The sequence below is a fragment of the Myxocyprinus asiaticus genome, chromosome 22 (assembly GCF_019703515.2).
Source record: "Myxocyprinus asiaticus isolate MX2 ecotype Aquarium Trade chromosome 22, UBuf_Myxa_2, whole genome shotgun sequence".
NCBI lineage: Eukaryota > Metazoa > Chordata > Actinopteri > Cypriniformes > Catostomidae > Myxocyprinus > Myxocyprinus asiaticus.
In genome coordinates this window covers 12,074,412-12,102,104 of record NC_059365.1, presented here as the reverse complement: position 1 = coordinate 12,102,104, position 27,693 = coordinate 12,074,412, and the positions used below count along the sequence as shown (strand labels likewise).

Genomic DNA, 27,693 nt, shown 5'->3' with positions numbered 1-27,693 from the left:
AGGGTAGTATTTGGGGTAAAAAGCCCCCTTGTTGGAGGGGCTAAAGGTCTCCCATAAAAAGACCCACTCTAAAGTAGATGAATTGCTTTTGGTAACACTTACAATACGGTTCCAACATTAGTTACTATGAACTAACAATGAAAAATACTTTTACAGAATGTATTAATATTGGTTAATGTTAATTTCAACATAATGAACATATAGAGCAGTAATACATTTTTAAAATCAAAAGTTGAATATGTTAACATTCGTTAATGCAATGTAAAATAACATTAACTAACAATGAACAATTGTATTTTTATTAACTAGCTTTAACAAAGATTAATAAATGCTGTAAAATATATTATAAATATATTGTTCATTGTTAGTTCATGATACCTAATGCATTAACTAATGTTAACGAATTGAACCTTATTGTAAAGTGTTACCAAGATTTTTTATGAAGAATGTTCAAAGTGGGCACACATTAACTGATCCAATAACAATGGAGATTCATATGTTTATAGAATTCTTGAGATGTTATGAAATGCTAAATGTGATTGTGAAATTAACAGGAAAATTGTGCACCCTTTTCTGAAGAGGTTATTTTGATAAAGCATTTTCTTAATTTGTTACTCAAAAAAAGCATCTTTTGCACTATAACTATTGTCCCTATATATAAATTATATCACTGTAACCCAAGTGTGGGGTAAAAGCCCCTTTATCACCATTTTTTTATTTTATGAATTTTAATCAAAACAACCTTCTGTTATTATTTATTTTCACACAAATGATATTGCTCTTTCAATACTTAGAAACATTTCTTTTTCAATACTTAATACACTTAGCAACCAGAAAAACACATTTTCCTTAATGGGTGGGTTTAGTCCCATTGCACCCTGAGCAATGGATGCTCTACTCTTACATATTACAGTAACACCCTGACTTTCACATTGTCATGATGCTACTTAGTGCTGACAGAGTGGTTACACCTTTCCATTGAGAGTGGCTGAGGAAGCAGGCATAACTATTGTGATATACACTTTACAAAGGTAAAGTGACAGAAAGAGAGAGCCAGGCCCAAACCACAGCTGAAAATAAACCACAAATTTGCAGTGTGGCAAAATAGCATGAATAAAATGTTGTCAGCACCCTCAGGCATCTCTCATGGATCGCAAAGCACCCCTTCAACACGGGACACACCCCAAGACAAGCCAGCTATCCTATGTGTTCATTTTTTATAACTGACAGCTTGCCCTCTCTGGAACATGTTAAACAAATACTCCAGTCTGGAGCCATTTAGAGTCGGATTTTGTTTTATATATTTGTCACATATATTTCTTCCCCCTTAAATGTTGTCGTTTAGTAATCAGTTCCCTTTCGTAGGAACTCAAGCTGTGTATTCGCATTGGGACACGCCCTGATTGTCACGTGGTCTGAAGCCCTCATACAATCACGCCAATTTATTGGCTGATGGCGCTTAAGCAACACCCCTAGGGAGCTACGTCACAGGCTCCATAAAGGCACTCGCTTCGCACCATTGAGTCAGATTTTCTGTTCTTTGGTGCACGATCTCGTCTGGCCTGTGTTGTACCAATGACTCACGTCGAAGCAAGGATCATTATTATTCTCCCTTTTGAGTGGTAACACAGGATGGAATTTAGGAAGTGCATACCTCCATGCACGCGGTTCATTGTCAGTGAAAATTCCCACTACATGTGTATTGCCTGTCTGGGTTTTCGCCACGCGGAGGCCGTGTTGGAGGGTTCGGATTGCCCACAGTGTGATTTAATGAATGTCAGGACACTCCGCGAAAGGCTTGCCTCCTTTGGAATTTCAGTCAAGCAGCGTGCTGGTGCAGACCACGTGCCTGCCAGAGCCACATGGCCGTTTGACTCATGGGAGGCCGGCGTGGACGCAAAAGAGATGGGAGTTGAGTGGTCACAGGTCACGCTGCAGGCAAAAGCCATGCTTTAATCCCTCTGTCTGGCCGTCTGTTGGCTTGGCAGCAGCTGAATGGCATTTCAAACTGGGTACTTTGAATGATAAAGCATGGTTATGTTTTTCAATTCAGGCGAATTCCGCTGGTGTTCAAGGAGTCATTCCGACAGACGTTTCTGTTCGAGAAACCCCGTTTTTGATTCAGGAAATTCATTCTCTCCTATAAAAAGTACTGATAAAAGACGGCGGTTTGCGTCCCATTCTGGATTTGAGATGTTTGAATTCCAAATGAATTACATGTAAATTCAGAATGCTGACGCAGAAGCAAATAATGTCACAAGTGCAGGCGGGGGACTGGTTTGTGACAATAGATTTGAAGGAAGCTTATTTCCATATTCAGATTGTGCCGAAGCACAGGTACTTTCTCAGATTTGCTTTCGGGGGCAAAGTGTATCAATTTTGTGTCCTTCCGTTCAGATTGCACTAGCTCCACGCACTTTCACAAAATACAGGGATGTGGCTTTGACGACTTTGAGGCTTCAAGGCATCTGCGTTTTGAATTATCTCGACGATTGGTTGGTGCTAGCCCACTTGGAGACTTTGGCTGGCCATCATCGAGATGGTATTCTCACCTCTTTGAGCAATCTAGGGCTGTGTGTAAACCTAGACAAGAGTGTCCTGTTGCCAAGGCAATAGACTCTGTTTCTAGGGCTGGAGCTAGATTTGTGGGCAATGCAGGTGCATCTGTGTCCAGCTTGCGTTCTGTCATTCCACCGGTGTCTAGCAATGTTCAGAGGGGACGCGTTCTCCCTGCGAGAATATTTCACAGGCTTTTGGGGCTTCCGCTGTCATTCCCCTGGTCATGTTGCATTCGAGACCTTTTCAGTGCTGGATGAACTCCACAAAGGGACTTCAACCACTGATGCAGGCGTTCCGTCTCTTCAAAGTGATGCGTGGGTGCTACCGAACTCTGTTACCATGGAAACAGACCAGCCTTCTGATGTCAGGCATTCCATTGGGACACGTGTGTCACCGCAAAGTTATAATGACAGATGCCTCCTCCACGGGTTGGAGCACTGTATATGAGGGTCGTCCAGCCTACAGGGTCTGGACAGGCCAGTGGCAATATTGGCATCTAAACTGTCTGGAGATGTTCACGGTGCTGCTGGTGTTAAAAAACATTTCAGGGCAGCCATGTCCTTATCCGGTCGGACAACAGGATGGTGGTGTCTTATATCAATCGCCAGGGAGGAGTGCAATCTCATACCATGCTGAGGCTGGCATGGCGTATTCTTCTGTGGGCACGGGACAATGTGTGGTCTCTACGAGCTGTGCATGTTCAGGGCCGATTGAATTTGGGGATGGATCTCCTGTCCAGACAGGGCTTGATGCCGGGACGGAGGAGACCCCTACCAGCCGCTAAAATGCGGTGGGGTCAAAGGGAAGACCGCCATCCGCAAGCGGGGAGGGGCTCACTACCGGCCGCCTGGAGCGGGAGAACCGCTGCCAGGGGGTGGAGGAGACCCATATTGTCAACCAAAACGCGGCAGGGCATTCTGTTCACCAGGGGCCGGACGACTGCCTCCGATCCACCCCGGGAGGAGCGGCTGTCATCCACTAGAGGGTGGAGGAATGACCGAGGACCAGGCTATGGTGTTTCAGAGAACCGGTGAGTAAATTTTTTTCTCTCTCTCCTCTCTCTCTCCCGCTGTCACTCCGTGTTGGCCTTTCCCTCTCTTTTTTTGTTGTTGTTGTTTTTCCCTCCCCTTGTCTCCCTCCCAGGTCTGAGAAGGATGGAAAGACCTGTCGGCACAGGGCCGGAAGGGCACAACTTTTAAAATGGCCCTGCTGGTGGCATTGGCGTCTGTAACAAGGTTAAAAATGGGAAAGGAGGATGGTCAAAATGATATTTAATGATACAAAAAGACACACAATACAAATGCACACACGGCAGCTGTGTGTGGCTCTCTCTCAAACTGCCACATCCCGCTGCACTTATCCCTCTCCTCGGCTGATTAGCCCGATTGGGGGCCAGGCATGCATAGTCACGGCCCGGCCCCGCCCTCCTCCTCATCACAGCATCATTTAAAAGGGTTAGTGATTTGCATGCCCTGTCAGTTAATGTATGGATTTTGCACCAGGGTGCTCAAGGGTGGTGTTAATACCTCGTTTGGGCTATTTGCCCATGGTCGTTTTTACATCATTTAGTTCACAGACTATTACATTTCAGGCTTTCTATCCTCCCCCATTTGAGCCGAAGGAGCATGAAAGATGCTCCTGAGTAGGAATGAGACGCTGCGTAAACTGGCCATAATCTCTAGCTGCTGCATTGGCTCATGCCTTCATGCAGAAAATCTGACTCGATGGCGCGAAGCGAGCGCCTTTATGGAGCCCATGACATAGCTCCCTAGGGATGTCGATTAAGCAGCATCAGCCAATAAGTTGGCATTATTGTATAAGGGCTTCTCAAGGTGACACTCAAGGTGTGTCCCAATGCGACTACGCAGCATCTCGTTTCTACTTAACGTAACTGAGACGTTTTCGTCTTGTTTACCCTCAGCACCCTGTGGCTCACGTCTATGTTTACCTGTACTTTGCAGAGGGGTCATTGAGAAATATATGCAGCTGGGAAACAACATTGACCTGGGTCAAAACAAGTCAACCAGTTCTCGGCACAGGCTTTTGATTAAACTTGTGTTCTTTAAGTCCAGTCTTTAAGTCTCATAGACTCGCTCAAGGCTCACCTTGCACCATAATGACTGTGGCACCACAATGTAATGAGTCAGTGAATCTTTGAACAGGCAAGACAGCCTTTATGTGACCCGTATCCATAAATTAAAGGACAAAGTATTCATCAGCCGTTGCCATGTACTATACTGACATAACAAAAGCATTAATTTAAACCACTTGGAACCATCTTTATTCAGAACCTGATTGTTTTACATTTTCTAAAAAATTTTTTTAAAATTGCTTACATACTTCAAAACATTTCAACCCACTACAATTGCAAACTGAAGTTTAATTGCTTCCTTACATTTTTAAATTAAATCAAAGTGGTGCTAAAAGTGACAACCTGTAGTTATATTGTAATCATTGTTGGGTGTATCAGATTACAAAGTAATTAGTTACTGTAATATAATTACTTTTTAGTAAAAAAAAAAAAAAAGTAGTGTACCACATTACATTTTAAACTCTTCTTCTTGTAATCACTGTGTTGTTGCTTAGGCACTCTGAGTGGTATTTAGCATGTTTCTATGCAGTTGCTAGGATATTTTAGGTGGTTGCTAGGGTGTTCTGAGTGGTTGCTAGGCAGTTGCTTATTGGCCTAAGTCAAAAGAGCCCACCCTCAAGTGACATTCTGGTCCCTAGATATGGCTCGGGCCCTGCTCTGAATGTAAGTTTATGGGATTTTTGCCTGTTTTGAAGGAATAGTTCACCCAAAAATTAAAATTCTCTCATCATTTACTCACCTCATGCCATCCCAGAAGTTTGTGACTTTCTTTCTTCTGCAGAACACAAATTACAATTTTTAGATGAATATCTCATCTCTTTAGGTCCATACAATGCAAGTGAATAGTGGCCAGAAATCTGAAGGTACAAAAAAAGCAGCATAAAAGTAATCCGTAAGACTCCGGTGGTTAAATCCATATCCTCAAAAGCGATATGATAAGTACTAATTTTAAAGGACTAAAATATTGATCTGTTTCTCACCCACACTTATATAGCTTTTGAGGAAATGGATTTAACCACTCTTATGGATTACTATTATGCTGCTTTTATCTGCTTTTTGGATGTTCAGATGTCTGGTCACCATTCACTTGCATTGTATGGACCTACATAGCTGAGATATTGTTTTTAAAATCTTTGTTTGTGTTCAGCAGAAGAAAGAAAGTCATACACATCTGGGATGGCCTGAGGGTGAGTAAAAGATGAGATAATTTTCATTTTTGGGTGAACTATCCCTTTAAGCATAGGTGTATTACAGACCAGGCCAATGGGCCAGTGCCCCCTTGACTACCAGGGGCCCGGGGGGTTCTGGGATGCAAAGTCTGGCAGCCCATCAAATTTGAAAACAAATGTTTATATATGCTTGAATATATGGCCCCCACAGCTGTCAGCTTATACAAGGCCCCCTCAGTAGGGCCCTGTGACTATAAGGGCCCCCAGCCCGCTTATAGGACCCTTTTACCTTCCTATTTCTAATTGTAAAAAATTTGTGCCACTCTTTAAAAATGTGAAATTTGAATTTTCTGACTATTATTTCATACTTTAGGCTTTATAGGGTTAAGCTTTATGCTTTGTATGTTTGAAGTGCTGTCGAACAAAAACATTTATTATACTATTAATTGCTGTAACTGCATTTCTCCCCAATATTACAAAAAATAACTGGGCTTAGGTGTTTGTGAAAAAGAAGATATTGATATTTTATTTTGTGTTGTACAAAAGTACTGACCAAGAAACAAAGTTTTTTGAGACAAACTATAATGTTGGTTTGACAAAACCTTGTCTGAAAGTTTAAAGTAGTTTTAAATGCTTGAAGTTAGAAATTTTTACAGGTCTTACAGAAAGAAAGAAAGAAAGAAAGCAACTTAAAGCAAATTAAAGGGCTTGTGTGTAAGTTTTGATAGCTGAAGTTTGAAATCATGAACATTCAAAAACAGACTCTTAGATAATTTTAAAATTCTGTTAATATAATCTACTCTAAGGGATTTGGCTTGCATGATGCCTTCACAGGGCTTTTCGATGGGAGAATAATAATGGTAGCCAAGCTTTAGGGTAATTGCAAACCAAATTTACAATAAAATTACCAAATGACCGCTATTTTTGAGCCCCACACCTTTCAGCACTTCGAAGCTCTCACAATGGAAGTCTTTAAAGTAAATAGGGAATATAGGGATGTTCACTTCTGAATGGAACGTACCCCTTCATTTAGATGAGTTAGAAAAGGTATAGCTGCGTGAGGCAGAACTGCCTGAACTCTTTGCCAAGTTTCACCAAACCTATATGTACATGCTGTAGAAGTCTATTTGTTAAATTCTTTATATTTAAAGTGTTTGATGAAGTTAAAATATGTCATAATGTATTATTGCCCCTTTAAATATATGCATGTTTACACATTTATTACACATTTTGTTACATTCTTGTTTTCTTGTATGCATAATTTGTAGTATTTACAGTTATTTACATTGAGCTTATATTATGTATAACAAACATTAAAATGGTAATGTCTCTTTAAGAACAGTGGCTGTTTAGCAAACCTGTTTCAGTTGAGCAGTTTCTTTACCACAACTGTGCTGTATGTTTGAGTTAATCTGACTGTAAATAACAGAACAAATTTTTAAAAACGTAAATCAATGAAAACTGATTGCGTGGATCTCAACTTTGAAAGATAATTGGACCAGGGTGTCCTAAAAGAAAATTGGCCCCAGGGCCCTTGCTAGTCATAATCCGCCCCTGCATTTAAGGTAGGCCAGGCAAAAATCGTAAATCAGAAAAGTATTTGCTTAGATTGCTTAGAAAAGTACTAGCACATCTCTATTCAACAAGCCTCACAATTTGAGATTTCATTCATGTCCTTGGTGGCAAACGGTGTGGGACCAGGTGTATGCCAAAGTTCAATACTTAAACATATGAGCAATAACAACAGTGATTCTTGCCTTAACAAATTAACACCACTTATAAATAAAATGTTGCAACTTCTGAAGTGCTCTCAGTCAAGCCATACATTTTCTGTATGTGGCTTCGTCTTATAATGAGTGGGCTGAACAGATCACTTGAGGAGAAAAAGTGCAAGGTTTTATGACAAATGATCTGCCCCCCACCACACCTTCAAGGAGGTAAACATCATCTGTTCTGGGCCTGTTTTCTGATGGGTAGATAATAACTCACATCAGGTGGCTAAATGAAACTCACCGGGAAAAAGGAGGAGCAAATTACTCTGCCTTTCTCCCCCGTGACACTCATAACAATAGAAATAAATGTGAGGGTGCTTATGAACCTGCTCAGCACAAATATTTTCACCTGATTACATGCTACCAACAGCCAGGGTTGGGAGGGTTACTTTTTAAATGTATTCCACTACAGATTACAGAATACATGCTGTAAAATGTAATTTGTAACGTATTTTGATAGATTACTCAAGGTCAGTAACATATTCTAAATACTTTGGATTACTTCTTCAGCACTGGTAGATTTTTTCACTTGTTTTGACTAAAAACTCTTCCAGTACATTAAGACAAAATACACGTTAAAAATACATTCTCTGAAAAACCTAAATATCTTATGCAGTGTTGTTTCTAAAACACGATAAATCAAACTGATCTTGTTTTAAGGAGTTTTAGACATTTTTACAGGAAAACAATACAAAATTATCAAGAATACGATATTTGCCCTAATATCAAAGGTCTTACTAGAATAAAAGAAATTATGATCCAACGTGAATTTTCTTGATTAAAAAATATGATCGTGCCTGGTAACATGTGCATGTAAAATGGCTAGAAATTGCATTTTAGCTTACCGTAAAGCTTACAAAAAAGGTTTATTTCTATTTCTTCTGCTCCAAACTTCTCTGTCAGCTCGTATGAATGTAACACATCATAAGAAAGTGTTTCACCGCTGTTGTCAGGTTTCAGAAAGAAGAGGATTCAGTTTGCAGGGTAATACACAGTTTATTGGGAAAACAGGAGTTCAAGTGGGTGACAAACAGAAGCAAGGGCAAGACTGGATAAGGTCCACAGTCAATGATGGCCTCAGGTAGCATAGACAAAGTCCATGGAACGATAACGCCTAGCCAAAAGCAGTCCGCACAGGAGGTCAAGGACGATGGCGTGTGAGACAGGGGGAGCAACGGGCAGTGGTGGCAGGTGAGGCAGGGTGAAGGGGAAGGGAGATGGCAGCGGGGAAGCCAGAGGTGGCGGGAAGATAAGTACTGTACAGCAGCCAGGGAGACGGGGAGTCTGGAGAGAAAAAATAAAAAAAGTAAAAAACTGATCTGAATGCAAGTCACAGGAGATAAATAAATAAATAAATAAATAAATAAATAAAAACACCTATTAACTATGCCAAGTAAAAATGTAGAAAATGGGAGTAAATAAACTGGATAAAACTAGAAAAAAAAATCAAAACCAAGCTGGATAACAAAAGAGCTCAAGACACAGCAAAAGAAAAGCAAAATAGAAATAACTTGGAATCCAAAGCAAAATCAAAACTGAAGAAAATAAGGCTTGACTAGTTAACTAGACTACCACGTACGGCAAGATGAAAAGCAAGACGTGAATAACAAGACGCATAAACATGATCCGGCAAGGGACAAAAAAACAGGAAGGGAATATAAAGGGAAGCTAATGAGGGGTAACACGTGAGAGTAATAATAAACTAACGGTAACAAGAGGGCGGGGCGACAACTGACAGTTGAACGCATGGCAAACACAACAGAACAACATGTGCAGAAGCACATGGCGAATGAACACAAACACAGCTTAATACGGCGATACAAAACACATGAATTCTGACCCTTTGGCTTTCCATAAACACCACACACCGAAGCACGTGGGCGGACAAACAAAACAGCCATGCGCTCCGGACGAACGATGGCACAGACACAAACACAACTAGGCTGATCAAACCGGAATCATGACAGCTGTTCAAATGCACTTTGGATCGCATCATTTAAATGTATAAATGTTTTCCATCTGAAAGGACTAAATATTAAATGAAACAAATGACAATAAAATGCAAAGTAATCTGTATTCTAATTACCAATGATGTAAATTGTAACTGTAGTGGAATACAGTTACTTATATTTTGTATTTTAAATACGTAATCCCGTTACATGTATTCCGTTACTCCCCAACCCTGCCAACAGCGAATGTCTTGTGATAAATTCAAGCCATCAAACCTTTTATATCTTTCAATTTCTATGTTTACATACATTTAAATGTAAAATTCAGTAGTAAATTTTCTAAGGCAAGCAACACTATTATAATTGCTCATAATAAGGGTTAGTGTTTTTGCAAAATTCCAAAATGAATAGTCCAGCTATAGATAATTCTCTCTTCTATGTCTTCTTACTTTTCTAAGTGTTTTCTAAGAGATGTGACTTACTATTTCTACACAGCAGACGATACAACAGACAAAAGAATCCCATAGACTTACATTGAAAGAGGGATTTGAGCCATACGGACCAGAATTGAGACTTGGGGTTGGGCTCTTTTGACTTGAACCAGTAAGTAACCACCTATCAACCACTAGGTTGAAAAAATAAATAAATTCAGAATTCTTTTGCAACCACATATCAATGACCAAACATTTGCATAACCATTCACATTTTGTTCAGAAAGAATAAAAATCTAGAAATTTTACCTGAAGAACAACATCACTGAAAAATGATGGTGAACAGCCCAGTATTTAGACCAGAGGTTTCCAACCTGAAAGGACCTTTGAAAACCCCTGGATTAGAGCTATGTTTTTTGATTGAGCATGAATATTTTTTTCAGGCTAAATAATGCTGTGTAATAATGATCATTTCTCCTGAAATTAGCTGACTGTGCTGAACATTAAACCAATTTCCTTCCCACCCTCAACTCCTTATAATAGCCTTCTTTCTGACTATGTAATGCACAGCTGAATTGATGTACACATGCACAGAAGTTAATGAACGCATATGTAACTGTGGATGATGGTGACAGCTTGTGCATTTTCTCAAAACAAAGAGAAGTGATTCGAGACGTCAGCTGCCACATTTTTTCCTGGACTGATGCATTAATAGTCTGAAATATAAATACAATTGTAACGTACTTGTTTGTTCTTGTTTCATGTTTAGATTCATGTTCATGTTTTCAGGTCTTTTATTGAGAAATTAGTTCACTTCCTTGTCTAGTCATGTAATATCCTGTTTCCACACCAGAGTTGTCCACCATCATGGCCACCACGTCAGAGTTCCCCATTATGGCAACCACGTCCGAGTTCTCCATCATGGCGCCCACGCCAGCCACGTTCAAAGAACCAGCGCTCACAGCCACGGAGGCCGTTCCCCAGTCGCTGCCAGCGCTCCCGGCCACGGAGGCCGTTCCCCAGTCGCTGCCAGAGCTACCGGCCAAGGAGGCCGTTCCTCAGTTGCTGCCAGCGCTCCCGGCCATGGAGGCCGTTCCCCTGTTGCTGCCAGCACTCTCAGCCACGGTGGCCGTCGAGTCTGTCCAGCTCCCAGTGGTTGCCATCCAGTCTGTCCATACCCAAGTGGCCGCCACCCTGCCTGATCTCCTACTGTTCCCAGCGGCTGCCATCCAGTCTGTCCAGTCCCAAGTGTCCTCCGCCTTGCCTGATCTCCTACTATTCCCAGTGTCTGGTGCTCAGTCTGCCCAGACCCCAGCCCATCTTATGTATGTAATGTATTTGTGTGTTCTTGTTTCATGTTTAGATTCATGTTCATGTTTTCAGGTCTTTCATTGTGAAATTAGTTCACTTCCTTGTCTTGTCATGAGATGTCCTGTTACCCTCATGTCCATGTGTCTTGTTCTCATTGGTTTATTGTCTGGTTAACTTGTTATCAGTCTTGTCTTTTCATGGTTCATGTTTTATTAGTCTTGTTATTAGTTCAGTCTTGTTATTAGTTGTCATTGTCATTGTCATGTGTTTGCCAATGTCCTTGTATTTTTATGCCCTCATGTTTGCCATTGTGGTTGTCATGTATTGTGCATGTAGTATGTTGTTTTCTAGTCAAGTCCTTTCCAGTCTCGTTCTTCATGTTTATATTTATATCAAGTTCATGTTTAGGTTTTCGTTTTGGATTCATGCTTTTTATTTCACATTTGGATTTACTGGAATAAACTGCACTTGGGTTCACAACACTTCATCATTATCTTCATCTGCTCCTGTGTCTGTTCCTGCCTGCCTTGTCTGACCAACAATGTTACAACAATATATATGTCAGGTTGAAACAAAAATAAATTACATTTAAATTGTCTTATGTCATCTGAGATGGCCAAAGTGCTTGTGAGCACAGTGAGCATTTCCACTATAAACAACTTACAACAAAGAATTATCTTCTGTGTAGCAAAAAAGAGATGTGAAAAGAGGGATTTATTTAATTAAACCAGAGTCACTTAATGTTCTCAAAGCCAATAGTGGTCAATATCCAGACGCTGAAAACTTTTATCATTTAGGAGTTGTTTATCCATACTGGCAGCATGCTCATTGTTTCTCTCAAGGCCACATTTAAAAATCATGGAAGAATTTACCTCCAAACCCGTTTGTCTTCACACATACTGAAGGGGTAAAATTGAGGAAATTCCCCAAATTAATTAGCAATGCTTAAAAAAGCATTTCCACCTTTAGCTATAATTCCAGTGTGCATCTTTAATCACAGCAGTGGAATTGCTCACATAGTGAAAAATCTGCTCTCATCATTTAAAGAAGTGTTAGGCTAATGCAAACCTTGAAAATACATGGGCTCATTTGAAAACATTTTATCACAGATGGATAAGAGAACACACATAATATTATGATAAATTAGCTAATTTAACAGTGCTCTGCAAAGAGAAAAGGTTTGGGGGGAAAATTAATTCTAAGAGTTGTAATAACACTCTTGGAGAGTGAAAATCATAAGCTAGCAGAGTGAAGCGGGTGTCATTTTTAAAGGAATGTTCTGGGTTCAATACAAGTGAAGCACTATCGATAGCATCTGTAACATGCTGTCCATTGTTCCAGAAAATAATTAAAATATGTATTTGTATTATATAAAAAAAAAAATAATAAATATATTTTTTTTAAATAATCTTCACAGTTTTGTTTTTAAACCCTTCAGAATTTCTTGTCCCTCGACTTCCACTGTAAACGCAGTACTGTAAACTATGGCTGTTGATTTGATGCACTGTTTGGGTCATTTTTGAAAAATGGTTAAATTGGTTTCCTTAATCTGAGAGGTACAAGGCTTGGTAACATTTCCTAAACTTTTTTTTTTTTCTAAAATTTCCTGAACACACACACACACACAAATGTGGACTAGATTTGATGAGTCTAGCTGGTTTTATCAAACAATCCCCTGCTTGTACTGTTCGGGTCAAATTTGACCTGCCATAGGAAATTTATGGGTGAGACTATAGACATTTTTTTAATTTGTCAAATAAATATCAATAAATCAGACACAATTCAGAACACACACACACATAAATGAAGGTGTGAGACAATAATACATCCACAATGCAGAACACACACACATGAACACACACAAACACACTCACACACAAAGAAATGAAAGGGACTATAACAGAGCATTTTTTTTTTTTTTTCAAATAAAAATTAGTCAGCCACAATGCAGAACACACAAACAGAGATGCTAAAAATTAGTGAAACGTAACGCAACCAAAGTGAGACACTTCAAAAGCGTCGGTATGACACATGAGTAGCTCAGACGAAAGTAGGCCAATAACAGGGTTATGTTCAATGATATGGAAATAAAACAAACAATGTTTTCACTTTTAAGCCACTTTTTGTTTTGTAGAAATGTTTAACGTGTCTGCTGCCACAATATACAGTATGTATATAATGTATTTGAATTATCTAAATTATAATATTTATTATGTATAATATTTATAATTATAGTTATTATTGACTAAATTATCTTTATTTGGGGGTCTTTCTCAGTAAATATTGACATATGCAATTAATCTGACTAATCAGCTGGCACAACATGTAATTAATTTGATTAAAAATTGTAATTAATTTACAGCCCTACTACTATAAACAAATTTTTATTTTTTTATTTTTTTAACAAACTGAGGAAGTCAAAATTATTGGCTACATTGTCTGTACCTTTAACACTGAGAAGAGCAGGTGACTGACACTATTGGGCCATAAAATATTTAGGCAATTGACCCCAGAGTTTCTTTCAGTGTACGACAGTTATTGATTGTGAAGCAGCCAGAGCAGTTTGTGACTCACTATAGATGCTTATCCATATGACACACATGATCTTGGTGCAAAATGACAAGGTGATGAAATTTGCCCCAATGTCCACTTAAACTAATGAGAGCCAAGGATGCATGAATAGATTATGCTAATTATGACTTAGAACCACATTGAGCACACACTGGGATGCTGCTACACCGATCCATCTCTTCTCTTATAAAGAGCATCATCCAACCGCAAGGATAAAAGAGATAAAAATGGCTCTCAAATGTAAAAAAAGATTCTCAAATGTAATTCCCAGGTGCTGATACAGGCGAAGATGTCTGTGCTGATAACCCTCACCTCTGTCCATGAAATCAGTCTTTCGGCAGCAAACTGATGAATGTGTCACACATGGGTGGTCCTGATGGCTTCGCAGAGACTGTGCAGCTCAAGAATACATATGAACTCTCAGTCAGACTCAAAAGATAAAATACAGGGAGTTACACTTTAAAGTTAGTTTCAGTTATCACAACAAAACTCTTTGTCTCCAGGATAATGTAATGTATATTTTTGGTGTACATTAGCAGTACTTGCTAAACCAAGCATAACTGTTACTACTGCTTATATGGATTTAAACTAACCCAACTATAGGCAATGTAGGCACTTTTGACTTGGGCAAGTAATCAACCACCAAGAACTCACCCAGAAATGCCCTAGTAACCACCCTGAACTCCCTATAGCAATCGCATAGCAACGTTCTAAAAAAACACTCAGAACACCTTAGCAACTGAATAGCAACAACCTAGCAATAACCTGGCAATCACCCACAACACCCTCAGTGCTGGGTGTAATCTGATTACAAAGTAATCATTTGTTACTGTAATGTAATTACTTTTTAATCAAAAAATGTAGTGTAAAATATTACAATTTCAGTTCATGTAATCAGATTACAGTTACTAGGTTCAATTAAATTAATTATTTGAAGTACAATACTTGTGTTACACATATTTCTAAAATAATTTTATGTAGAGTTTTCTGCCAAAATGCATAAATGTACTAACGAGTCATTGTTAGGGAGAAACGTGTGGTACTGAGTGTATGACTTGAGTGCGACAGTGAACAAGGAGGAAATATTGGCTTAATTTTGAATTTGTTTAAAGGAAAAAACAGCTTTATTGAAAAGTGTTTTAGAAAGTGTATAAAAGTCATTAGTAATGGGATACATTTTTCATGAAGTAATGAGTAGTGTAATCTGATTAAATTTTTTAAAGAAGTCAATAGTAATTTGTTGTGGATTACTTTTTTAGAGTAATTTACCCAACACTTTTTCTTAGAAAATTTAAAAATAGAATTTTGAAATTACTGTGTGACAGTAGACTAGAACGTCTAATTCTACATTTTTCAAAACTATATCAAAGTGATCTGGTATGGATATGTACACATTTGGACTACTAACTTGGTATTTTGGTCATGCACAGTGATCAAATAAACATTTCTCATTTCTCACAAAGTGGGCAAATGTCTTGGTTTGTCAATTTAGGCATGAGTGTTTGTATTACAAGACACCGGGTCCTGAGGGAGCCCTGATTATATCCAGACATATGGCCTGTTGTTTCAGCACAACATCATATTTCATTTGTCTCTCCAATTCTCTTTATGGTGCACCATAAATTTAGCTGAATCTTAGTTGAATGCAGGCCCTGTTTGTTCAGCCCTATGGCAGGGCTGATTAGTAACCCTGGGAAATGATTAATAGCCATTGGGAATGCTGGTCAGATTGGCTTAATTGACTTTCTGTAAATTCAGAGGTAGTCCTTGGGAGAGGATTAGGTAATTAGGGGGAAAATGAGAAGCCACTGCAGTAAATCACTCCTCCTCCAGTGATACACAGAAACAGCATGAATGAAAACACGTTTGTGAGCAGTCACCAAACGCTGTGCTGCTGTCTAGGACAGCACAGCTCGCTGACTCCAAGGCAGGCTGCTTAAAAGCATCTGTGAGCTATCTTTCTATCTATCTGACTCTCTCAGGATTAATCTATAGTTAGACACAGATAAGCATCGGAATTTTACAAGCTAGAGTCCCCCCCCCCCCCCCCCCATCCCTTTTGCAGGGACCAAAGGCACCTCTTTCATTAAGGGCTGCTCACCTGCAGTGCTGGCGCCCGGCGCTGCTGAGGGCGGGTCTCTGGGGATGACACTGAGAGTCATGGATAAGAGTCAGGGGCTGCACTGCTGAGCACAGAGAAAATATAAACCACATATAGAAGAGTGTGGAAGCACTCTTAGGATTGAATAATGGTCAGCACTCTTTCCTACAGCACTAGCCAACTGAAGGACATTCTCTCTAACCCAGTCATTCTATTGTATTCTATTCTATTCATGTGTATAGTACTTTTGCTCTATTTTAAAAGTTAGAGAAATGCCTTGATGCCTACTGCCTCCATAGACAGCTACCTTCTGAGGCAGCAATCTATCAGTCATGGAACTTCACAAGTGACCGATTTAGAACGCTCTATATAAGCAGCAACTCTGTATGCCGAATGGCACCCAAATTGACCTCTGCACTTGAAACTCGACTCACAATAGAGCGCAAAAATGCCCGTCCACTTTTTCAGCCATCTTGGTTCCAGAAATATTTTTCCTATTTATTTCTTTGTATTTCATAAACTCCTTCATAAAAGAATTCTAAGTAAAGAATAAAACCAACCAGCTCCGAGGTGAATCACTGTATGTATATATGTGTATGTATGTATAATAAGCATTTATTTTGCCTCATCCACCATCTTGTATTTGTTTGTTTTTTTCACTGAGCAATGAATGATGTGTTTGTTTTCTCTGTGAAGAATACATGTGATGCTCCCTTATAATTTGGCTAAAATCATTTGGCTAATGATTAAGATATCTACTGTACCTTTGGGAACAGTTTATGATGCCTTAAAATGCTGCCTCTGTTGGCAGCTCACTAGGATTTGGAATAAAGCAGCTGTTCCATAGCAACTTTAGTGTCTCAGGGTTGAAGGGTTAATACATGTTCCACTACAGTTACAATTTAAATCCTTGGTAATCAGAATACAGTTACATTCAAAAAGTATTTTGATTATTAAAGAGATTACTTTGCATGTTATTGTCATGTGTTTCATTTAATATTTAGTCTTTTCATTTGGAAAACTTATATCCATATAAATGATGCGATCTGAGGAGCGTTTGAATAGCGGTGAAACAGTTACATTCATACAAACAGACAGAGGGCACTTTCACACTGTTATGAGTGGTGGATATGACATCATTGAGAAACTTTCCCTTTTGGAGCTTAATAGAGCTGTTCAGAGTAAAGATGTACTGCAAAAACTCTTATTCTTGATTAGAAATTTTTATTGTTGTCCTGTAAAAATGTCTAAAATCTTTAAAACAAGATAGATTTACTTTATCTTTCAATTTACTTTATAAATTACTTATCTTGTTTCTGAAGCAACACTGCATATGATATATAGGCTTTTTGTCTTACTGTACTGGCAACTTGTTTATAGTCTAAACATGTGGAAAAAAAAAATCTGTGTTGAAGAAGTCATTTAAAATATATAAATTAATGGGGGGCCTGGGTAGCTCAGCAAGTAAAGACACTGACTACCACCCTTGAAGTCATGAGTTCAAATCCAGGGCGTGCTGAGTGACTCCAGCCAGGTCTCCTAAGCAACCAAATTGGCCCGGTTGCTAGGGAGGGTAGAGTCACATGGGGTAACCTCCTCGTGGTCGCTATAATATGGTTCGCTCTCGGTGGGGCACGTGGTTGTGCGTGGATGCCACGGAGAATAGCATGTAGCCTCCACACACACTATGTTTCCGTGGTAACATGCTCAACAAGCCACATGATAAGATGCGCGGATTAACAGTCTCATTTGTCCTCCACCATCCAGAATGAGGTGAGTCCCTACACCTTCACAAGGACTGGGAATTGGGCATTCCATTGGGCAAATATTAAAGAATAAGAGTAAATTAACATCACAAATTAAATTTCACAGCATGTATTCTGTAATCTGTAGTGAAATACATTTTTAAAAGTCTAAAAACCCTCCCAACCCAGCTAACTTCCCCAGTGCGACTGCCCTAAACAGCCATTGTGGAGCCTCTTTGGTGGAAAAGAGAACTGCGCTGTTCCATGTTACAAGACCTGCTATGCTCAGCTAAATGGAGAATGACTGAACTGCATTTTCCTATGACCTGATTATCAACTTTCTTGCTCTTTTTTTATGTTCTCTTTCTGTCTCACACACACTTCTAAAGACGTATACGAGATCGGGGACACGCAAAAACAGTTTTAGGTCAGGAAAGAAACCTTAACCTGGATCTGCCTGTTTGATCCTGTTCCAAGGTCTGTAGGTAGAACCCAGAGTACTGCAATAAACTTTTAAAGGGATAGTTCAAACACACACACAAACACACAATATATAACAATCTGTCATCATTTAACCACCCACATGCTTTTCCAAACCTGTATGACTTTCTTTCTTATGTGGAAAAGGAGTTATCTAGCAGAATGTCCAAGATTCTCTTTTCCATCCACTGGTCCTTGTCTACTATCATTGTATGGAAAAGAGCAGCTTGAACATTAATTTCATTTTTGTGAACTATCCCTTTAAAAATGTGTCTTGTTGAAATTTGTTCATTTAATGAGAGAGTACTGTGAGCACCTGAAGGAGAGATGGTAATACAGCTCATTTGGAGAAATCAGCACAACCGTGAATCTCAACAGCACCCGTAAGACCTTTGAGGGCACATTTGTGCTAAAACATATAATTTATTCTGTTACTCTAAGGCACAATCTTTTACAGTGCTTCAGACTGAGATTGTGCTGCAGCTAAAATAAATACATTTCATAACACACACACAATTCATGCCAGAATAGAACTTGGTATCCTCGTAATGCATCATCCTAGACAGCACATCATTAAGATGCTGGAAAAAACAATGATACTATGATAGAGATACTATGAAACATTGAAACTATGAAAATGTATTTGAAAACTATGAATTTTTCACCCTTTTGTCAGTAATATATGTCAGGTTGCAGTGTTGGGTAAGTTACAAAAAAAAAAAAAATCAATTATAATCCATTTCAAATTACTTGTAACTTTTCTAAAAGTGTAATTTAATTACACTACTCCTTACTTTCCTTAAAAAAGTAATCATATTACTAATTACTTTTAAGTTATTTTCTGAAACACTTCACTGAAAAGTTTTTCTGCTCAACAAATTCAAAATAATGTCTATATTTCCTACTTGTTCATTGTCACACGCAAGTCATATTCTAAGCACTAGGGATGTTCCGATACCATATTTTTTTAGAACGAGTACGAGTACCGATACTTATTTTTGGTACTCAACGATACTGAGTCTGGTACTCCGTATCCAATTATTTTATTTTTAAATAACTAAATTAAATCCTTAATCAAATGAAAATATAACAATTCATTTTCAACATAAAATGTTATTATTTTTATCAAATTAAGTGCTTTAATACAGAACCTCAGCACAATCCAAAATACAGCATTTGAGTTTGTTAAATAAAGTGCTGCATAACAGAGCATCACAGATGTGAGATATTGCTTAAATATAATACAATTACTATTGATTTATTGTTATTATTATTAGGAGTAGTAGTAATACAGTGAATGTTACATAACTTTACATTAGTGATATATTTCTGTCAAACACTTTTCATTTATTTTGAAGTGTTACTGTGTTTCGACGCTTGATTTTCAGTCTGGAAAAGACAGTCGCTACATGTCTCAAAGTAATTATTAAACCGCAAAGGCTGCTATTTAATTAAATAAGTATGTACTCTGTTTGTTCTCTCAACTGCTACAAACAGAGTACGATGCTTATGACGGTGTTTTCCCTGTATGAGCCAAGGAGGAGCTTTAAAAGGTATGAGCAGCCGTTATCGGCACAACACTGCATCTCGATTTACACTGCATTTTAAATCATCTTCGAGATTTGACGGTTGCAGTCAGGGGAGGGGTTGAAAAGTTGAGAGCTGTCAAGCCGAACACTTTGCACTTCCCGTCGTGTGCTGAACCCACACCAGTCACAGTAGATTGCGCAGTGTTTGCAGACAAAGTGGAATTCAGATAGATAGATGATTGATTTTTACATAAAATAATCAGAAACATAGTTCACCTGAAAGGGTTATGTGCTGCTTGATACAGTACCTACTGTGTGTACAAGAAGAAAATCGGGTAAAAGCCTATATCATTTTAATAACATAAAATTTAGAGTCAGTGTTTTTAATAATTTTGAATGTTTTTTTTATGAATTAACATGATATTACTATGATTAACATAATATAATATGATGTAAACATGATGTACGGTTTTGTTAGAGTTTAGCGGAACAGAAACTGTCAGAATAAACACCTTGTGTGGTGATGGCATACTACCATACTACTCTTATTTCTGCCATACATTGATACAGCAGAAGCAGTAAGAGTAGTATGTGAAGTATGCAATTGTGAATGCAGCCCATGAAATACGTGTCAACATTGTCATGTTGTGAGTCTGGCCAATCGCGAATAAGCTGTGTCGTCATTCAGAGCTCGTGCAACTGCTTTGGAGAAACTGCAGTGACTGAGCCAGACGGCTGCTCTCAAATCTCCCTCGCAGTACATTGATGGCATATGTATGGCGCTGTGTCAAGTCGGACAAAATTTCTAATTGACATGCACTGCTTCAAGTCCAGCGCCGGTCGGTCTGCGTAGTGCTGCATGAAGCCAAACACACATACTGTCTCAACACATTCACAAGTGCTCAAAATTAAAGCGCCCCGCACATGCAAACTATATATTTATCTCATTAAATTACAGCTTTTGTGGTTAAATAATCTCAATAGGACAGAACATTTCATTTGTGCGCTGAATGTTAAAGCAATGACGTTCGGTACATCAGATGGTATCGGTTTTTGATACTGGAGCATTTTTACGAGCATGAGTACGAGTACATGAGCGGGGTTTCGGACCCGATTCCGATACCAGTATTGGTGTTGGGACATGTTTGCTTAGCACCACATGTTTGTCCCTTAAAAGGACTTGAAGTGGGGCACAGAAATGCAAACAGACATCAAAATAAACAGAATTAGTAACACTTTACAATAAATAAGGTTTCATTTTTTAACATTAGTTATTACACAGCAGCCTGGAATACTCGATTCTAATTGGTTCCATCTGGCGCCATCTAGGTCCTTGCGAGCCGTCTACCTGCTTCTTTGATCAGTGTGTGATCACTTCAAGTAAGGTAATAAAATATTTTTAACTCATGTCTCATGTCCACTCATGTCATTTTGTCCAATGTTTCATGTCCATTTATTTGTTTATTTGGCAAGTAGTCTTGTAATAGCCTGGATAATGAGGAGGCAGTCCACCATTTTCGCAAAATAAATGCCAACAGAAAACTCTGATGCAAACCGGAGGTTGATTTCAGCTGTTTAGCAATTTATTTCTTCTCACATAATTACACAATTTCAGTGCAAATCAAAGTGTCATGTCCATTTACTTGTTTATTTGGCAAGTAGTCTTGTAATAGGCTGAATAATGAGAAGTCAGATGGTCATTTTCACAAAAAGAAACCACCAACAGAACTCAACGCAAACCAGAGGCTGATTTCAGCTGTTCAGTGATTTCTTTCTTCTCAAATTTTATTTCAATGCAAATCAATATTTTATGTTTATGTATTTATTTATTTGGTTAGTAGCCGTGTAATAAGTGAGATAATGTACAGTCAGCCCGTTGTTATCGCACAATAAATCCTGACAGAGTGATCAGAACCCCAACGGAAAGCAGGGTCTTAAAGTATTTTTACAATCATTTTCACACATTTCTCAGTACTGAGAACGCATTTTCAAAACTCTTCACACAGTCATCTCTGCCAACATTTATACAAGCATAACAGTTCATCTTTAATCTAAAACGCCCTACAACCATCACAACACTTCATATACATCACTCAAAATCAGTTAATTTTACCAAAACACTGGCAAACTGTTTCTCCCATTAGAAATACATTGTCACTCAAAAACACATGTCCTAATAAACACAAACAAATTACAAGATGTTTAATTTTGGATTAAGATACGCTTGATTTTTTACATACACTGGCAGCCAAAAGTTTGGAATAATGTACGGATTTTGCTGTTTCGGAAGGAAATTGGTACTTTAATACACCAAAGTTGCATTCAACTTATCACAAAGTATAGTCAGGACATTACTGATGTTAAAAACAGCTCCATCACTATTTGAAAAAGTCATTTTTGATCAAATCTAGACAGGCCCCATTTCCAGCAGCCATCACTCCAACACCTTATTCTTGAGTAATCATGCTAAATTGCTAATTTGGTACTAGAAAATCACTGCTGAAAGCTATATGGTTTGTTAAATGAAGCTTAACATTGTCTTTGTGTTTGTTTTTGAGTTGCCACAGTATGCAATAGACTGGCATGTCTTAAGGTCAATACTAGGTCAAAAATGGCAAAAAAAAAAGAAACAGCTTTCTCTTGAAACTCATCAGTCAATCATTGTTTTGAGGAATGAAGGCTATACAATGCTTGAAGATTTCATACAAAGGTGTACACTACAATCTTCAAAGTCAAAGGACAACAGGCTCTAACAAGGACAGAAAGAGATGTGGAAGGCCAGATGTACAACTAAACAAGAGGATAAGTAAATCAGAGTCTCTAGTTTGAGAAATAGACACCTCACATGTCCTCAGCTGACAGCTTCATTAAATTCTACCCGCTCAACACCAGTTTCATGTACAGCAGTAAAGAGAAGACTCAGGGGTGCAGGCCTTATGGGAAGATTTGCAAAGAAAAAGCCACTTTTGAAACAGAAAAACAAAAAGAAAAGGTTATAGTGGGAAAAAAACACAGACATTGGACAACAGATAATTGGAAAAGAGTGTTATGGATCTTAACCCCATTGAGCATTTGTGGGATCAGCTAGACTGTAAGGTGCGTGAGAAGTGCCCGACAAGACAGCCACATCTATGGCAAGTGCTACAGGAAGTGTGGGGTGAAATGTCACCTGAGTATCTGGACAAACTGATAGCTAGAATGCCAAGGATCTGCAAAGCTGTCATTGCTGCACGTGGAGGATTTTTTGATGAGAACTCTTTGAAGTAGTTTAAGAAGTTCTGAACATTTTTTCAAATTGTAATAGTAATTTTTCATGTTATTACAGTTTTTTTCATTTGCTAAGACATGCTTAATGAAACTGGGATCCACTTGATCTTCATCATCACCTTCTTAGCACAGCAGAAGTCTTCTCTTGCAAATGTCTTAACACTTTTTCATTTGTTTCACACATTTTTCACACCCTTTGTCAAAACAGTTACCACAGATCTCGTTGAAAGACGGCAAACTCTATTGGATTAACTGTGTTGAACAAAAGGAAAACATCTTTTCACAGCTGATAGAAAGTACTTGCATAATTATTAATCTCTAATGCACCTGTGTGATTAGAACTCGTTTGCACAACTCTTCAATCAGCAATCAGTCCTCATCCATCTATAAAATATGCCACCTCTGTGTTGCTATTTGCAAGCATAGCAAGGCACGAAAGGAGAGTAAGAGGCCATGGCAGAGGGGCCTGAGGAAGAGGAGTTTGCATGCATGGTGGAGGAGCCGCAGCAAGAGGAGAAAATAGAGCTCAAGTTTCAAATGAAATTCGGCAACAGTTATTGTCATCAAAAACATATCAATCATGGCTTGTCCTTTAGAGAGGCTGGACAAAGGGTCAAGCCCATTCTGAGTAGGAGCACTGTGGCATCTATTGTCTGGCTTTTTCGGAATGAGAACAGGTAAGTCACAATGTTACTGTATACCACTGTGTATTTCAGCTTTACTGTATTGCCCTGTTGGCAGAACAAACTGTCTACAGTAATGCAGATGTTTCATCAATCCCATTTATGTGACTGTCATAATGTCAATTTTGACATGCTTTTTGCTTTTACTTTATAGAATGCACACACTACCACATACTGATGGCAGAGGAAAGATCTTTAGTGTTGAACAGGAGGCTGCCATTGTAGATATGGTCGTTGCAAACAATGCGATCAGACTGCGTGAAATCCAGGCAGCAGTAATTGCAGATAAGGGAGCATTTAGAAATATCAACAGTGTGAGTTTGGCAACTGTTGATAGAGTCCTTAAATGAAACCATATCAGTATGAAGCAGCTGTACAGGGTTCCATTCCAAAGAAACTCTGACATCGTGAAGGAGGCAAGATTCCAGTATGTGCAGTTACGGATTTGTTATTGTAATGCCTTGTTATACCATACAGTTACATGCAACTGGAATAATTTGCTTTATGAATTTGCTTTTTTTCTTAGAGAATAATGGAACTTGAAGCTGAAGGGGCACATCACAAATTTATTTATGTGGATGAAGCCGGCTTCAACCTCTGTAAAGTGAGGAGACGCAGGAGGAACATCATTGGGCAGCGGGCCACTGTTACAGTGCCAGGTCAGAGGGGCGCCAATGTCACCATGTGTGCTGCCATCTCCAATGATGGTGTCCTTTGCCACATACCAACTATCAGCCCATACAATACAGAATGCCTCATCACATTTCTTGATGCACTGAATGAAAGACTGGTTCCACCCAAAGAGAGAGGGCTGTTGAGGCCTGGCATGACTCTGTATGTCATCATTTGGGACAATGTTGCCTTCCACCACTCTCGCCTTGTAAATTAATGGTTTGCAGCACAGCCCCGTATGATGATACAATTCCTCCCTGCATACTCTCCTTTTCTGAACCCAATTGAGGAGTTCTTCTCTGCTTGGAGATGGAAGGTGTATGATCACCGGCCATATGAGCAAATGTCCCTCCTGGAGGCAATGAATGCTGGTTCCCTGGCTATAGGTGCAGAGGACTGCCAGGGATGGATATGCCATGCAAGGAGGTATTTCCCTCGGTGCATCGCAAGGGTGCATTGTTGATGAGAACCTGTGGCATAATCGTCAGGAACGAATGGACTAAATGTGAAGTTCTGAGTATTTCAGCTCTTTATTTTGTTTTTTTAGATATTTCCACCCATAAGTTTCTTTTGGTTGCTTTTTTTTTTTTAACAGTATTCAACATTTCTAAGTTTGAAAAGTATCATATTTCATATTGATAGCTGTATTTTGTTGTCCATTGTGTAATGACTGATTGAAAGAATATATTAATTTGACCACAAGTTATGGTGTTTGATGGAACTATTTGCTTTTGTTGCATGTTTTTAATGTTTTGTGAGTGTTAGAGCAAAATTAGTCATTTTGGCCAGTGAGCTTCAGTTTTAGCCTGTGTGTTAACTTTTTTTGAAAATGTGATGTCAGAGTGGACAAATGTATTTAAGCAATCAAAAAAACTAATGTCCTGACTATACATTGTGATCAGCTGAATGCCACTTTGGTGAATAAAAGTACCAATTTCTTTTTCATAAGAGCAAAATCTGTACATTATTCCAAACTTTTGTCCGCCAGTGTATATAAACCAACATTCTTTTACAAAGCAAGAGAGGCACTTCACTGTGTAGAATGTACTCCCATCTACACTAACAGTATGGAATGAATCTCAAATGCTGAAATTTTCTTCAGTGTGCTTTACTGTATTTTCACATATGTATACATGTGGCATAATCATTCCAAAATAACAAAAAAGTTTCCAAATTTACAGTTGAAAAATACATTTAAGTAATTCTGCAATCTCAATTTACAGTGCATCATGCTGTCCACTGTAATGCAGTGGCCCCCCTCTAGAACCCCCACTCACTCAGTACCCCCCCCCCCCCCCATTGAAACATCTAATACAATGTAATGATATTTTGTGATTTTTTTTTATATGAAGAAACTTCATTATTTTGTAGTTACGCATTTAAAGGCAGAGGCTAACTGCAAAGCTATCCAGCTAAACCTTGACCCCCAGGTATAATACTACATTCGGATTTAAGACTAGATCAGTTGTTGTAAAAATGTCTTTGCAGTAGTGCCTTATAGATGCTTTTCAACCTATGAACAATCTGATGAATGCAAGTGAGGGTTGATTTAGCCTGACCAGGACCTGTTATTCATGCTGAACATCCCTTAGGAGTTTCTGCTATTGATTCTCACTGAGAGCAGTGTGTCAGTGGACAGGGCGAACTTCTGGATCCTTCCCATGCCCTTTATAAAGATTTTTTTGGGAGTATATTATGGACAAAACAAGGAATATGCGCAGGGTCGATTTTGGTTTGTGGGATTATGGCACATAACTGAGGCAGCATCAAAAAAGCATGGAGATGACAAAAGCTTTGATGCTGCTTGAATTATTTCAACTGCAAAATCAATTTAATGGATCTTGAAGTTGGAACATTAGTATGCATGTTGGGTTTGTAACAAGGAATGCAGGGTATGAAACCACAGAGATTGTACTTTGAATCTTCCGCTAACAAAATAATGACTGGAGAGCACATCTTCACACATCTGAACTAGTGATAGACAAATATATCATCCACGCCCATAAATCAGCCGATAATTGGCTACTTTGAGATTATCAGCATTGGCCAAACTATAGGCGCCGATTTATGTTTCTGCCAGTGGATGCAATTAATCGTGTCTTATTAGTCCTATTAAAAGGATAGTTTACCCTAAAAATAAAAAATGTGTTGTCATTTACTTACCCTTATGTTGTTCCAAACCTCTACGACAGTCTTTCTAACTTGGAACAAAAAAAGGAGATGTTATGCTGAATGTTAGCCTCAGTCACCATTTACATACAGTACATTGTATAAAAAAAATGATGCAAAGAAAGTGAATGGTGACTGAGGCTAACATACTGCCTAACATCCATTTAGTGTTCCACAGAGAAAGTAAGTCATGCAGATTTGAAACAACATGATGGTGAGTAAATAATGACAGAATTGCCATTTGTAGGTGAAGCATCCATTTAAAGGACTATTCCAGGTTCAATAGAAGTTAAGCTCAAACGACTGTCATGGTTCTGGTGAGTTCGTTGGTCTGTTCTGTTTATTTTGTTATTTCTCTCCCTCATGTATATCTGGCACTATCTGCATGCATGATCAGTGTTTCTATGGGAACGCTGATCACGTCACTAATTAGCATGCTAGCAGCACCTGTCTCTCCACTAATTCACTGCCCATTTAAGCCCTTCGTTGTGTCATGTACTTTGCTAGATTATTGTTTGAAGTATTCACCTCGCTCTCTCTGCCTAGTTGGTCCTGTCTCATGTATTTGTTTTGGTTGCCCATCTCAGCCCGCGTGTCGGGAGTGTGGTTGCCTTCCAGTTTGCTGTTCTCTTCGTCCACATCTCTTCAATGGAGGATTCTTCACAAATCTTATCCTGACTATCGCAACATTTACACTCGCCTACAAACACACTCTTCACGAATGATTCCTCACGGATTTGCTCACTGCGCGGTCACCACGCACTCATCAACAAACACACCCATCACCTTCTTCTGCAGTCGGTGCCGGGATCTCCACACTTCACCTGGATCTGCTTAAGTTATAATTTATTGTTAATAAATCCTTTGAACTGTTCCTCTGCTCTTGGGACTCTTTGTCTCGCCTTTGTGACAGAACAATCTAGCCAGGATGGACCCAGCAGAGGAATCTACTCTTCGCTCTGCCCTGTTTCAGCAGGGAGCCTTACTGGGACGTCAGCAGGATCAGATCTCCACTTCTAACCGGGCTCTGGAGATGATGACTTTGCAGTTCGCTGAGCTCACCTCTATCGTTCAACAACGCCAGTCTCCCGATTCTGGTTCCACCCAGGAAGCGCCCTCACCGGCTCCAGTGGTTCCCCACGTTTCTGAATGCTCAGAGGCTCGCATCAACCCTCCAGGCCCGTTCTCAGGTG

The 27,693-nt window shown here is 39.0% G+C and overlaps 1 long non-coding RNA gene across 1 annotated transcript; it reads right to left on the bottom strand.

The window, feature by feature from the left end:
• Positions 1-8,549: 8,549 nt before the first annotated feature.
• Positions 8,550-10,361, bottom strand: LOC127413213 (uncharacterized). Its single transcript, XR_007892549.1, has 3 exons — positions 10,282-10,361; positions 10,075-10,166; positions 8,550-8,876 (listed from the first exon to the last, which is right to left on the bottom strand). It is a non-coding gene; the product is annotated as an uncharacterized LOC127413213 (long non-coding RNA).
• Between the last annotated feature and the right edge of the window lie 17,332 nt (positions 10,362-27,693).